Genomic DNA, 14,814 nt, shown 5'->3' with positions numbered 1-14,814 from the left:
AGGAGGGCTGCAAAGATGGTGAAGGGTCTGGAGGGCAAGACATGAGGAGCAGCTGGGTTCCTTTGGTTTGTTCAGCCCAGAGCAGAGCAGGCTGAGGGGAGGCCTCATGCCAGCCTGCAGCTCCCTCATGAGCGGAGGGGCAGACGCTGAGCTCTGCTCTCTGGGGACAGTGACAGGACCTGAGGGAATGGCATGGAGCTGTGACAGGGAAGGTTCAGGCTGGATATGAGGGAAGAGTTCTTCACCGAGAGGTGGTAGGGCACTGGAACAGGCTCCCCAGGGTAGTGGTCACGGCACCGAGCCTGCTGGAGTTCAAGAAGTGTTCAGACAATGCTCTCAGACACATGGTCTGATTTTTTGGGTGGTCCTTTTGGGACCCAGGAATTGGACTTGATGATCCTTGGGGTCACTTACAACTTGGGATATTCTACAGTTCTATGATTATTTTCTACTGCCTCACATGGTGCTTTCACATGTGGTTAGATGGGGTCGAATGGATACTGTTTCGCCTACAGCATCCAGAAATGGAGAAACACTGCCCTGCTCACATGCTTGGTGCGTGTATCCTGGATGCACAGGTAGTTGTACTGTATATGTATATTATGTATAGTATACATATGTGTATATATATAAATGTATATGTATATATACATATATATACATATATACATATAGTATACATAGTATAGATGTATAGTATGCATCGATAGTGTGTACTGCGTTAATTTGCTTTAGCAGAATTATTTACCGTTTTGCATTATTACTTACAGACACTGTAATGTGTATTGCCTGTTATCTGTGACTAAGTTTGCTGTGATATTTCTCCTTTAGATAATTATATACCAGTTTTTCTAGTGGTGTCCATGCCATCTTATGCTATTGCAATACTGATTTTTATTTTTTTGAAATGGATTGGCCTGTCCATGCTGACAGACAGATTTTTAGGTTTGATAATACACACCTGAGTGGCCAAAAGGAGTGACTAAATTCTTGCCACTTGGACCGAGCCTCATGGGTGGCTTTCTGCCCTCCAGATCCTGCACCAGGTCAGCTGAAGTTACTGGGGTTGGCTGTGCCAGGGTGCGAGAGAAAGTAGTTCCCCTTCTTCCAGGCTTCCCCAGGAAACCCATCTGGGGTGCAGGGGCAGCTTGGACTGGCTGGCTCTCATAAGCTCTTTGCAGGCAAGAAAGTGATGTACCTCTACACGCACTTATCTGCACACAGGCCTTGAATTCTCTGTACCCCTCCATTCCCTCTGTACATGGCATAGCAAGGAGTCAAACTCCCAGCAGTCAGTTGCTCATGGGTCAGGGGAGGTTATTCAGATCCGAGGTAAACATGAGACAAGGTTCCTACATGGCATCACCGGGAGGTGAGAGAGGAGACAATATAAGAGGATGCCAGCCCTGGAGGAGGAGGAAGCTGTGACCCCCCTTAACTCAGAGAATTGAGGGAAAGGGCTGCAGGGTGACAGGGAAACATGATGGATGGTTACTGTCTCATGAAGAAGGGTGGTCTTCTCCCAGGAGGTACAGGCCACAAGTCTCGCTTAGGAAGAGGGAAAAGGTCAGAGGGTTTTGGCTGCAAGGGAATATGTCCCAGCTTCATTGCTCTTTCCAAGGGTATATGCTTTGATCATATTTTGTGCCTCTGTCCTGACCCTGGCTGCAATTTTCATTTTCAGCTCTGAAATCTCTTCCTTCCCTCTCCAGAAGTACTTCTCCAGCAGGGAGCCAGGATCTTTGCACATCATACAGCAACCCGAGGGAGGCAAGGAGAGGAGACCTATTCAGATATGCAAGCTGCAAAGAAACAAGACATCCTGTATCACAGTGGGGAAGTCTTAGGAAGGCTCCGAAAGGGACATTTCACACAGCTTCTGCGCCAGGCTGGGAGCGCAGTGGACAACAGCAGGCAGAGGGAAGCAGAGGGGACATCTCTGCTCACCTATGGCTGCCTGTGGCTGAGCTGTGCTTGCTCTTTCCAGGAGCCAGCAGATCCTTCTCTGGCTAGGCACAGTGCCCAGCTCTCACAGCTCCTTCAGGCAGAGGAGATAATGGGAAGATTTCTAGAGCTTGCTCTAAGAACAGTCAAGGCATGGCTGAATATCGCCACTGCATGCCAATCCCACACAGAACAGCCCCTCAGCATGGATTGCACCTGCAGCGAGCCCCTGCCCTGAATGCACAGGACCAGCCAGGTCTGTACAGCTCCACACACAGTATTTTCTGCAAATTATGAAATGAGGCAATTTACCCACCATTGTGTCCACATATTAAAGATTCTGCATTGGAGATGCCAGAAACATTTCATTTTGGGACAAATCTAGTCACAATGGCCAGCAAAGGGTTAGCTCCCACCAGCATATGAGGCAAAGTCAGAAACATGATCTGCTCCCCTAATGCTGTTTTTCCTGCATCACTACTGCATCACTTAATTCATGGGCCCTTTTCCACTGGATGAACATACTGCTACTCTGAAAAGCACTGCTGGCCTGGCTGCAACTGCTGGGCAGGTGGGAAAAATCACGTTGCTGGCCAGGAGAAGCCCACATATAGCTGCAGTGTTTGCTGGTAGAAGAACTGGGTAGTAGTTGCCCTCTAAGGAGATTTTAACACAGCCACAAAACAAACCTGTCTGCAGCCAAGGAGTGTCTCTGGAAAGAGTTTCTGAAGTGGCCACTTTGTGGGTTTCTGCTTGTAGGACCTCACTCTTTAAGAACACGACACTGCTTTAGAAAAACAGCTGGTTAGAAGCAATCACCCTCTCATCCCCAAATATAAAGCATTTCAGTAAATCAGCATCCTTGCAAAGTGAAGGCATCACAAGTTTGACTGGTGCAAGCAAGGTGGGTGATTCACTCTTATCCTGAAGGAGCCTGCCATTTGCTGCCTTTGCCTGGGAAGTTGCTCTGACTTGAGACAGACAGACAGACACTGTCTTACACACGGATTGCACAATCCTGCTTGGAAGTTCAGGCTACAGAGTTGCAAAACATGAAGCTGTCCATGGCAGTAACATCTGAAAATGAGCCATTGAGCATATCTGTCAGGATGCCAGATTTTTCAGAAGCACAGACAAAGATGTTGATAAGCATGGTTTTAAAAAGCAGTGAATTAGGAAAGTCTGCATTTCCTACTGAAATAGGCAAGAAAAAACAACTACTGCAATGACCCAAATGGATGCAATGCCCCAGAAGGATGTCAAGGCATGTGCAAGGTGCTGTATCCCCAGAGTGATGCTGACACGGAGATGGAAGAATTGGTGGTGAGAAGGGATTAGTTTTCATTTTTTAATACATTTACATTAATAAAGAACCTGGCTCTGAGACATCAGCATGCAGCTGAGCCTCTTGTGAGCGTGGGTGCACATCAGACCTTCACCTGCACAGGGGAATGGGGACAGCATTGTGCTTGGTCTTATCCCTATTACCATGCAGGGCCATTCTGATCTCATGTGCTCAGAAGTAATCCTATGCAATTATTCAGAAAAGTACTGTTTTACTTGGAAATAAGGGAATTTCTTTCAAAATATACAACTTTGATGAAATATTGCTTTTCTGCTGCCAAGTTTGGCTGGGATTTTTTCCAAAAATTATGATTTTTTAATTTCTATTTTTTTTTTTTTCTGAAACTCTCCCAAAAACACTCCATTAGAGAGAATGGAAAGTGCAGTCCCAGAGCTGTGCACTTACTATTACTGTGCACAGACAGCTTGCTGCAGACTATGGCTGTAAAGCTGATGCAAGCTCAAAAATTGTGAGACTCAAACCTGAAACTGTTCAAACCTCTTCTGATTACAGATAAGAACCTAAGTAGGTTGGCCTGAGAAAGTATTTGAAAGGACAACATTTAAGTTGTGTGTGGTGGGTCAGGCAGTTTGAGAATCTGTAAACAGCACTCCCCGTGGCTGGGCTGGCAGACCCTTTCATGAGGCTTACAGCTCAGTAATTTTTTCAGTGGCACTGATTTCTACAGGGTTCCTGAAGTCCCCAGGAAACATTTTTCTTTTCATCATCTCTGATGACTGGCTACATATCTGCTACCTAATCTTTCCCAGAAGTGTTCTCCCAGCTTTTGTTGGGTCACAGACCTAATCACTGATTTCTTCATCCTGCATCTACCTCTGCCATGCAATCATCTTCTCCTCCAAGGAGTTGCATCTGAACCTATGTGTACGTGCATTATTACATTGTCCACTAAAACCAAAATAGATTGGTCCTGCTAATAAACAGCACACAGAAAACTAAAGAGGTGGAAGTCACAAATTGCTGGTGCAGAGGACTGGGAGTAGACTGAACGTTGTGGAGACAAAGGGCCCTTCCCTGGGTATTTCCTCACTGCAGAGAGATGGTGAAAGAGGGGAAATCACCTAGCTCCAGCTCCCAGCAGAGGAGAGAATGAATACAGGATTGCAGGTTCATGTTCAATGCAGTTGATTGCACTGCACTCTGGAGGGCATGCCGTAATAGAGCCAGTAATGCAGTAATAGAAAGGTAGAAAACTACATGGAAGAAACAAAATCCAGTGGAGTTAAATCATCAACACCTACAATAATGTGTTGAGTGCTCTGAAATAACATGCAAAAATTGGATCAGAATGTGTCCCAGAAAAGAAAATTATGCAATATTTTATTTATTTAGTTATTTAGTTAGTTATTTTCTGCAGAGCTAGTTTTTCCCACACAGAAATGGGATTTTTAAACAGGTATAGGACAGGTCTTCTAACCAAATGACAACATCCAGGGTCACTGTGTCATTATAACTGCCAGCCTATATTTTAAATGGTGTAGTTTGCAGACTGAACTTTAAAGCTCCTTGTCTAGTCACTACTGAGTTTCCTCAAAAATTTTATCTGAGTTTGCAGCTGAGGGCAATACCTAAGAGCAACTGGATCTTTCACAACAGGATGCTGAGTTCGATCTGCAGGAACCAGCTGGGCACCACATCTGGCTGCTGCCCCTCCCTGCCCAGGCTTCCAAGCAGTGTGTGATGCGCCAATAAGCAAGCCATGATGCTTGTGTTCTCCTTCCCCAGTTCTGCACATGAGAACATCAGAGGCTTCTCTTTCCTGTAAAAAGCCCATAAGCCAGTCAGGTAATGAACTTCCTGTTTTCAAGAAGAATTTAATGTGCTGAGGAGTTCAAAGCAGGTGCAACTCAGCTCCCGCTGAGGCAAAATAGGCTTCCTAAGAAGAATCATATCCTGAGTCATTATTTTCAGGTACTTGAGTGTCTGCCAAGGACAAGTATGTCCAAGTGTCAGCCCCGTTGCTGATTTCACAATCCTGGCATTCTACTGCACAATGGTCATTGGTCCTAGGTTTTGTGCAGTCGGCCCAGCTCCACAGGATTGCCTGACTTGCCACCAGACCTTGGCCAGGCACTCTAGCAACAAGCAGTTCCTGGTACACGCCTGTCACATCTCTGATAACTGACATAACAAGGAGGTGTTGTCACGTCCCTGAGTACCACTGCTTTGTCTTCTCCCTGTCTGGAGGCAATATGTGGAGGTCTCGTGGTTGAGCTGCAGCATTTCCATGCAGGACGTGTCATTTCCACTGCTTTGGGGCAGTGGCAGCTCTGGTTACGCAGGGACCCAAGAGTCTTTTCTGAGTGCTCTTGCAAACCAGACCTGCAATTGCACAACAGATTGTAGAAGATGGTTGCACCTTTTCCTTTCCAGGACTGCTCTAGAGGTGCAGAGGGGAAGCTGGGCTGTTGCTTTCCCACCTTTTATCATTGCAGTAGCTGTCCTGAGGAAGCAGGGTAACAGCCTTCTCCACGCGCCGGGAGCACTGACCTATGCAGTTCCATGTAAGTTGATTTAAAGGAAGAAAAAATACATTTTGCCAAATATTTTTGTGCTCTTTGCACCCCACTGACAACTATGCTGATTTTCACCCTTATTGGAGAGTGAGAGCTCTGGGCAGAGTATCTGGGCAGGTGGTTGTAGCCCCCGTGCAAATCCATATACTGCTCCCAGGTCAGCTGGGCTAAATGACCACACACCAAGGACATGGTTCTTCTCAAGCGCCCAGTCTCAGCATGTTGGCAGGTCTTCACCCTGAGTGGTGCAAGCACCAGCCACCCTGCAGATGTCATGTCCTGAGCTGGGTGCTGAGACAATCACAGAATCATAGAATATCCTGAGTTGGAAGGGACCCACAAGGGTCATCAAGTCCAACACCCTGCTCCACACAGGTCTGCCCAAAAATTCAGACCATATGACTGAGGGCACAGTCCAAACACTTCTTAAAATCTAACAGGCTTGGTGCTGTGATTGTGTCCCTGGGGAGCCTGTTCCAGTGTGTGACCAGCCTCTTTGTGAAGAACCTCTTCCTGATATCCAACCTGAACCTCCCCTGTTGCAGCTTGACTCCATTCCCTCGGGTCCTATGGAACGTCCATGTCTTTCCTTGTCACTCTGTGCAGCAGGCTGTGTGGGCTAACAGCATTTCCGGCACCCTTGGCCTTTCTTTCCTCCATCAAGCCTCTTCCAGCCCCAGCTGCTCCTGGTGGCATGGCTGACTGCAGTGCTAAGACCACAGGAGCCGTCACTGACCTTGTGACCATCACAAGGTGGTCACATAGGGAACAGAGGCCTGTCTACAAAGGGTGACACATCTTCCTTCCCTGATGCTTCTCCTTTCTGTCCCTTCCTTTGCTCTATCCTGCTGAGTGCGAAGAACAGAAAATGACTCTGCAGCAGCTTGCAGCGTTTTTGCAGTCTGACAAGTTGGGGTTGGGGAACCCCCTCCCCCTCAGCCACTGCTATGTGTAAGTGTTTTATTGTTTGCCTGTTGAGGTGTGAATGAAGTAATGGGCTTTCTCCATCACTTCATCCGTCTCTGGCTGACAGCTTTGCTTAGACACATTGTGCTGTTCTGTATAAACCCTGTCACCTTGCCATCTCCAAACAGACAGCTTCCTCTGGGAAACTGTAATCAAGCCCTCCTGAGCACTCAGCTAGCACTGTCCACGGCTCGTAAATCAACATGGCTTTCCTGGAAAATCATGAGAGAAGATAGACAGACTGACACACATGCACCTGGCTGCAGAACCGTGGGGAGTGTGGCAGCCCCATGGCTGCTGTGCAGGCAGGCAGGAGCCATGGGCTAGCCACCAGTCCCAGCCAAGAGCTCCTGGGCAGCAGGGCTCTCCGGGAAGGAGGAAACCTTGGCTGCAATGTGTGTGCCTGGCTGGGGTGAGGGGACCTTGACAAGGTGAGGAAATGTCTCTGTTGACACCAGCTCTGCACCAGCTGGTGAGTTAGCTAGCACTGCCTCTGTGAGAGTGCCAAGGTATCTTTAGGGTGCCTAAGGCTGGAGGCACCCATTTTGGGAGGCTGGGCTGACTGACCCCTGCTTATCCTCTAACCCTAACCCTGTCCTCCTCACATCACGCTCACCAGTGGTGGGGCTGCTCCCTCAGCATCGTTGGTGGGCTCCACACTCAGCAGTTAGATGGAAAATCCCCATGGTGGTGTGCGGTGCCCTCAGCCAGGCTCACTGCTTGAGGGACCTGTGGATGAGCCTGCTGTGGGGACAGGACAAGTGTCCCCTGTGAAGCACTGTGGGACACGAACTGGCCTGCAAGGACTGGCTGTCTCAGGGTCACAGCTCCACTCCTCTGTGCTGTACAGCTCTTATCCACAGATCAAGCTCCAGCTTCAAGATGTTCTGGCTGTGCATGTCACTGGGCCTGCTGGCAAGCTGTCTCTGCCCGAGACCCGCCAGTCCCCCCAGGAGCCCAGCCTCCAGCGTGTCAGCAGCAGGGCTGCCCTGCCGCATAAACCTCTCAGCGCAGGCAGAACAATGCATGGGGCTTTTCAACATCCACTTGGGTTTAAACAACATGTCAAGAAGTGAGCTGGCTGCTCCTGTTAGCAACCCATAACGTCAGGATACACTCAGTGCCCGGCAGGGCACTGAGGGGACAGCCAGTGCTCGATTGTTTTGGGGAAGATGCTGGGCCTGCTTCAGGCGGGGGGTGACAGGAGGTGGCCTGGCCATGCATATGTCTCTGGTGGGCTGCAGCCATGGGGCCACTGTGTGCCATGGAACCAAGGGGGCTGGGAGACACGGCCGAGTGTTTTGCCTTTCTCAGGCTCTCTCGTGTCTGTCAGAGCTGGACCCTTCAGTTGGAAAAAGTTGTGTGCTGTTTTTTGCTGTTTTTATCCACAGGCTTGGGAAATGTCACACAGGTGAGATCAGAAATGCTGCTGTTCCTGTTACGGGTGGAAATGACCAGTGGAGCCACTGACTGGAGATCAGTCCTCTGTCCAAGGGACCAAACAGCTTTGGGGATGCCCAATGAGGCTTTATGGATCCAAATCCTCATTTACCAAGCCTTTCTCCTTGGATGTCCATCACCAGGCTATCAAGGCTCCCCTTTCCTGATCCTTGAACCTGTAGTGAAGGTGCTGAGATCCAGAAAACTGGCCAGGAGCTGCTTGGGAAATGCAAATTTCAGGATGCAAAAGCAGATGAAGGAGAATGACTGGTCCAGAAGAGTGTGCTGGGAGACATCCATCTGGCCTGTGATGAAGGAGCTTTAGCTACCAGTGAAGCAGGAGAGGAGACAAGGGCCAAGCGGGAGTCAGGGCTCTCTGTGAAATACAAGAGGGCTTTACATCTCTTTCAGGATCCTGCAGCAGTAGGCTGATGCTGAGCTGGAGCATGGTGCATTAACCTGGGATTAGGAGAAGAGGAATGACCGCCTGCCTGGTGCTGTCACCCCTCAGTGTGACAGATGCTTAAAGGCTTCTCTGGCGCGATGCTGGCAGCTGGGTCAGGAGGCTGGGGGCTTCCCTCACACACACCGCTGAGTGTGCTGCCAGCAGGGAAGCTGCTGGTGGGGGGAGGAAGTAAAACCGGGGCACCGAATCCCCAGCCCGATTCAGGAAACCATCATCATGATATGCAGCCCTAATTAGAGGGGAATAAACTTAGCAAAGAATTCAAACATAAATTTGCTCTTGCTGATTTTAGGCTTTGCACATGTTCACTGAGCAGACGGGTTCCCCCAGGACCCTGTACTGAGCTCTGCACTGTCTCTGATTTATAAGGTCCTCTTGGACATGTTAAATATAGTATTAAGTATAATAAATGTAGATCACTTTCCTAAATATTGTGTGATTTATGCCCAGACTCCTTCCCCTGAGAGCTGGGCTCATAAATCCTCTGTGCAGAGCTGTCGCAGGGGGCACATTTCCTCAGGCGGGTTGCAGAGTTAATAAATGGGAAGGGAGCACCAAGTATGAAAGGGAGCTGGAGAGAAAAGCCAAGTCTGGTAGAGTCACAAAGAAAGCAGAGCAAGCTGATGGGATGGAGGGAGAGCTCCCCTTGCTGTTTTCTTGTCACTTGTGGCATCCCCATGTTGGGCAGTGGGATCTGCTGAAGCTCCTGCTGGGAAAGGGCTCCGGATGTCTCTCTGCATCAGGCAATACAATCCCAAAAGAATATGCAGAAAAGGGTCCTGAAGCTCTGGGCACCACTGCAGAGCCAGAGCCAGCATGTTTGTACCCCCTTCTGTGTTTTGCAGCTAGTGGTTTGGAGAGCAGCACAGCTGGCCCTCCTTCTATGTCTGCTTAAAACCTGTTGGATCCTACAGGCATTGCTCGTTGCTTCCCCCCTTCATGCAGGATCATTAAAGAGAAATGTGTTGACGAAGAGGCTGAAGGGTGTGCAGGGAAACTCCAGAGTTTTGCCTGGGTTTTGCCCACACCTCGCAGGATATGGCCTGAGGCATTGATGTCCCTTGGGAGGCCCAGCTCTCTTCCCCTTTCCTGGGGACCACACTGAGACCTGCATGCTGCGATGCCCTCTGTGAGATGGGCCAGATCTGAGTGCCTTGCAGGGGGGTTAACCCCTCCACAGCCCAGAGGCAGGGTTGTTGCAGAGAGGGCATGCTGGGGTGTGAGACAATGGAGGAAGCCACACTTTGCACATCCCCCTGCAGCTGTGGCAAGGGCTTTCCACCCCTGAGCTGCTGCCTTCTTTCTCATTGCTTCCTTTGCCACTCAGGGCTGTGGCTGAAGCCCTTCTTCCCTGACCTCCTTCCTCTTCCCACCCCTGGACAGCTCTTATTCCTCCTCTTAGGTGCGATTCCCTCCCTTTTGTTTCTCCATCCCCCTCTGTCAAGGACCAGGGCCCTGTCTAGCAGCCCATCCCTCAGACACCCTCACTGTCCTCCCCGATGACTGTGCCTTCCCACTGCTTTCTCAGGAGCCCATTCCCCATCCCCAGCATGAATGATATGGGCTCATCTCCCTGGCCTCACCCTCCCTTAAGACCATCATCTCCTAAACTGCTTCTGCCACTCAAGCATCATCTGGGGCATGCTGGGCAGCAAAGGGACTAGTGGCTAATATTGTGTGTCCCCTGAAGAAGCCGGACCATACCTGCAGCTACTGTCCACCCCACCTGATAAGACAGTGACCTCGTGCATATGGACGAGTGGTGCTAACCTAAGGGAAAGCATCATTGCAGGCTGGGAGGGGTGGCAAGTTCATAGGAGGAACCTCTGAGCCAAAAGGAAAGTAGAACTGTTAGAAAAAAAGCCTTCAAAAGGGAGGAGAAGGGAAAAATATAGAAGTGAAAAAAGCAGCAGATTGGCATCACTGTGCCCTTTGGAGACAGGCTCATTTGTGATCACAGACCGTGCTTCCCAAGGAGGACAAGAGGGTGATTTATCTGCAGGAACAAGAGATGGATCAGGCAGGGAGAAATGTGAAACAAGAAATCAGAGAAAAGATCCTGTCAGCCCTCAGCACAACAAGGGAGGCTGTTGTGGGAGAGAGGCCCTGCTGCAAGACGCAGCAGTCCCTTTTTCTGGGATGATCACACCAGTTTTCCTTCTGGTACATGCAAGGATAATCTCAGCATGCAGCTTCATAGCTACTCAACCACAGGCAAAGCAGGAGGCTGGAGCAGGGCACAAGGCCAACTCTTTAATGACCGTACTCTGCATTATGGATTTCCAGTAAAAATCCATCATGATTAACGCATTGCATTTGCCACAGCCTAGACTTTCATGACAAAAAACATGACTTTTTGGGTTTTCTCACAACAAGTCATGTTCTTTGTAATCTAATAAGCACTGCTCCCCCACAGTCCTTTACAAACTTGTCTCTGTTTGGTTCCTGGGTCGTCACAGATGGGAAAATGACCAGAGCTGTGAAACACTTTCATGCCATTTGTCAAGTTTTATTAAATGACTTGGAATATTTTTATTACCAAACAAGGGCTTCTCAGTGGGACTGAGGACCCCACATGGGCCCTCCTCAGTCTCTAGGGTTTTTGAGTGTTTCATGTGACTCTTCTTCCCTGTTCTGCTCCTACAGACAGGCAGCATTAACAAGAATCTGAGATTTCTCTGCAGCCTTGTGTCAAGCGGGGGAAACCTAGAGGAGCATTGTATTTAGTTGTTTGAAACATTTCAGAAGCCTACATGCAAAAATGACAACAAACAGTCTATGAGGTACAAAACCCCATTAAACCACATTTCCCCTATTGGGAAGAGAGAACAACCACACAGCGCAGACTTGTTCCTGTTGGTATCAGGAGTGTAAGAAGCTCCCACAGACAAGGATGAGAGGAGCAGGTCATGTCATGAGAGTAACATAGCTTCTGCCTTCAAACCCTAGCCATTTCCTCCCTGTGCCATGCCATAGAATCCTACCCTATCTTATCTCATGCTATCCCACCAAATGTTTCTCAGTGCTGCCCTTTGTGCTCCTTCCTTGCACATAGATTATAAGGTCAGCACAAGGAGGCTTGCATGGAAATGCATCCTGTACAGTCAGGGAATCTCCTGGTCAAAATTGTAACACTTCTGAAAATTGAGCAAGGATGTGAAATGCTGGCAGTTGATATAAGCTATAAAGTAACATGCTGGTCTCACAGTACTATATATATGTGACCAGAGGGTTTTTCTGACCCACACCACAGAAAGCCCATAAACCGTTTAGCTATTTATTGAAGAAATTGCAGGGATTCAGCAAAGAATGAGAAGAATGGCGAGGGCTTGGAAAACCCTTCTGTGAGGAGGATTTGAAAGGCTTTCCCCTACCTGAGGAGATGAATGAGAGCTAACAAGGCTGTTAATGAATGCAGTGTTTGGAGAGGAGGGATGAGACGTGCCAACCTCTGTCTCCCACAGCAGCCCTTGGGATCACAGGGGGTGCAACTGCAGGCTGTCCAAAAGGGTTGCCAGCATCCAGCTTCGTGATCATAGCACCACAGTATCTCAGAATCACAGAACCAGAGTGGTTTGGGTTGGAGGGGACCTTAAAGATCATCTGAAGTTCCAACACCCTGCTGTGGGCAGAGACACCTCCCATTAGACCAGGTTGTTATCAGACATGGGAAGTCCCCATTGTAGGAAACTGCTGGGATCATGGACTGAGAAGGGTTCAGACAGAACCAGGCATCATCTGGGAAACAAATATATCTTGATCTCTTTGGCCACCCTTTAATTACTAGGCAGGAGGGAGGACCCTGCCAGGGCAGACTATCCATGGGCAGCAGGTCAAGCCTAGCCCTGCCAGGACCCAGGATGAGCTGGGTGTCTGGGGCACTCTGTGGCACCTCCTGTGCCTCTGTGTCCTGGCCAGTTCCAAGCTGGGGCAGAATTTAGTGCCGAAAGTTATTTTTTCTGCATCCATTAGAGGCACAGGGAGGTTTCCCAGCCACAAAGGAAAGGTAGGACAGTTCTGAAGAGATCCCACCTGCCCATGTGGTATCACACACAGGTAGCTCAGTGAAATGCTTCTGGGCACTGAATGGCGCTGATTTACCCCATAAATTTTGGCAGGGCAAGTTCTGCAGAACCTTGAAGGCTGGGGACTCTGCCTTCTTTATGAAACATAAGATTAACTATTAAATCAATAGCTAATAACCCTGGTCAATAAAGCCAGCTCTCTAATGTAATGTCCCCTAAGTCTCAAGGGCCAGAAGTTTGATTTGGGTGATACAAGTTCATTACCAGAGCCAATGGAAACGAGCAGGTTGTAGGGGATTCTGCTTGAGGGGTGCTGCATCATGTGCTGTGTGAGATATGTGATAGGGCTACTTATCTAGAAACAACATTTTCCTCTTTGTAAGCCTCAAACCAGTCATCACCATAAAGCATGCATTCCCCTGTTCTGCAAAGAGCAATATGCCCTCCAGACTAATCTGTGAATATGGAAGAAATTATTAATTTTATGAAAATCTGTGTAAATTGGAAGATAATTTGCAGGACCTGGAGCCTGCAGACTGGTTTGGTTACAAGAAACCAGTAAGGAAAGTCAGGTTGATCTCACATTCCAATGTATTTTTTTTTCATATTACAGTTGTCAATCTCTGATCATATGTACATGAAGATGATCCAGGCAAACTCAGGGAATGGTTTGGCTCTGGGAATGGTTGTGGGAAAAGGGATGGGAAAAGAAAGGACCAAGTGCTTTGTTAAGGTTTTTGGTCCAGAGACTTTGGCTGCTTACTGAGTTGAGGCTGATGCTGGTAACATTGTCCAACTGTCAGTGTTCATGGAGCCACAGACCTGAGACACTAAATGCCCCTGAAACCATGTCCAGGCTCCCTTCCTGCAGGCTGCAGTGGCAATGTATCACCAAAGTCAGTGACTTGTACTATATCCAAGCCCCTTACATTTAGCCTTCCACTGCTTTTTCACTAAACTGCAAATTATCTGATTCTGCCCCTAACAAATGTTTCCTTGCTTGCTTGTATAAACATCTTCAGATGCTGTGTGTTTTCATTTTGAATTAATTTTAATTATTTCTGTCCATAATCCTAAGCACACTTGACTCTTTGCATGTTTCCTGCTCTATTCGGCGTTTGCAGTGTGTTGGGATTTCTCCAATTTATCTTGTCAGGATAATGAACACATCAAACTTCCTGTTCCCCTTCTCATCACTTGCATTTGCTCCTCATCTTACAGAGAGTTTCAGGGCTGTTGCTCAAGTCACTTTGGCACTCTGTTGTCTTTTACAGTGAGATGGAGCAATGTATGACCAGGCTTCACTTACAGAAGTCTGGGGATACTCAGCCTGCTTCACTATCCGCACCTGCTAATTTGATAGAAAAAAAAGTAAAGCAAGCAAGCTAGCAAATGTGGTTGTTACAGATCTGTGCCAATCATTTCTTTATTTCCATTTACCAATTTGCAAGCACCTCTTTTATGATCTGCCCTCTTGTTAACCTTGGCTTGGAAGGTGATCCTAGAAATGAACAATTACAGTAAGTGGTCTTTGCCTTATTCAATGCAGATCCTGACAGCCACTGAGTTCCTCATAAGTTCAATGTCCTGATTTGGTGCATCACATCACAGCTCCCCTGCTGCCACAGAACATACTGCAGCATATCCTGTTGCCATGTAAGGTTTCATTTTGTTAGTGTTTTTTCTTGTTTTTTAACCCCTACTTCATTTTCAGCAGTAGCACTGGAAAACAGTCACGTTTGTAAGATATGAGCTCTTCCATCTGGTCCGGGGATGGTGGGCATTTTCTTGGAAAAAATGCATCTGAAAGCTGTTTGAAGGGGCTGCATACAAGAAAAAAAAAAAAAAACAAAAAATTCCTGGACTGGGACAATGATGCCCAGGGGAAACATACTGCTGGAAACACAGGGTCAGAGCAGGGCTGGTGGAAGAGGCCTCAAAGGCCTTCAGTCTTACAGCCCACCAGCAGCAAGACTATGTTCAACACTAGATCTGTGACTTTGTCTAGCTGTGTCCTGGAAACCCCCATGGATGGGGATCCTGCACCTCTGTGGGGACCGGTCCCAAAGCTGGGGAAGAAGAGCTTCTCAA

Source organism: Aythya ferina, assembly GCF_964211825.1.
Source record: "Aythya ferina genome assembly, chromosome: 21".
Lineage (NCBI taxonomy): Eukaryota > Metazoa > Chordata > Aves > Anseriformes > Anatidae > Aythya > Aythya ferina.
Note: the sequence above shows the minus strand (reverse complement) of the source record.